The following is a 1,196-nucleotide window of genomic DNA, read 5'->3' on the forward strand; positions in this document are numbered from 1 at the left end:
TGCGTATTTCAAAAGGCGGGCCTTCATTTGATACAGGAACTATTCAAGCCGTTCATGCCAGACTGAGGAGCGAGGTGTTGTAATAATGTAAAATATGTGAAAAATGTGTTTTTCGAACATCCTAGTATGAGAGCCTGTTCTAGTGCACCCCCAAAACAAAATCAAGACTTTGTAAAAGAGCATAATAGGACCCCTTTAAATTGTTACACTTGCTTGGGGAGTGCAGGAGTGTCCAGTACAACAATACCAGCCAAAGTGCTGAATGAGCCATTGTGACTTTTGATACAGAAAAGGAGCAGCGATCAGCAAAAACTGTCAGAAGATACTGAAAATGAGAATTTATAATATCATATGTTTATTAATACATTGTTCAAATAATTTATTTACATTTTTTAACATTATTTATTATTTATTTAAATATTTATTCTGTTTTTATACACATACAGTGGTGTGAAAAAGTGTTGACCCCCTTCCTGATTTCTTATTTTTTTTGCATGTTTGTCACACTAAGATAACACAAGTGAACACAACATACATGCAGTTGAAGGTTTTTATTATTAAGGGAAAACAAAATCCAAAACTACATGGCCCTGTGTGAAGAAGGAAGAAGTCCCTAAACCTAATAACTGGTTGGGCCACCCTTAGCAGCAACAACTGCAATCAAGCGTTTGCGATAACTTGCAATGAGTCTGTTACAGCACTGTGGAGGAATTTTGGTCCACTCATCTATGCAGAGTTGTTGTAATTCAGCCACATTGGAGGGTTTTCGAGCATGAACCGCCTTTTTAAGGTCATGCCACAGCATCTCAATAGGATTCAGGTCAGGACTTTGACTAGGCCACTCCAAAGTCTTCATTTTGTTTTTCTTCAGCCATTCAGAGGTGGACTTGCTGGTGTGTTTTGGATCATTGTCCTGCTGCAGAACCCAAGTTCGCTTCAGCTTGAGGTCACGAACAGATGGCCGGACATTCTCCTTCAGGATTTTTTGGTAAACAGCAGAATTCATGGTTCCATTTATCACAGCAAGTCTTGATGTTCTTTTTCTGAAATGCAGTGTTACTTTTACGCCAGACGTAATGGGACACACACCTTCCAAAAAGTTCAACTTTTGTCTCGTCAGTCCACAGAGTATTTTCCCAAAAGTCTTGGGGATCATCAAGATGTTTTCTGGCAAAACTGAGACGAGCCTTTATGTT

The sequence above is a fragment of the Sinocyclocheilus anshuiensis genome, unplaced genomic scaffold (assembly GCF_001515605.1).
Source record: "Sinocyclocheilus anshuiensis isolate Anshui unplaced genomic scaffold, SAMN03320099.WGS_v1.1 scaffold13, whole genome shotgun sequence".
NCBI lineage: Eukaryota > Metazoa > Chordata > Actinopteri > Cypriniformes > Cyprinidae > Sinocyclocheilus > Sinocyclocheilus anshuiensis.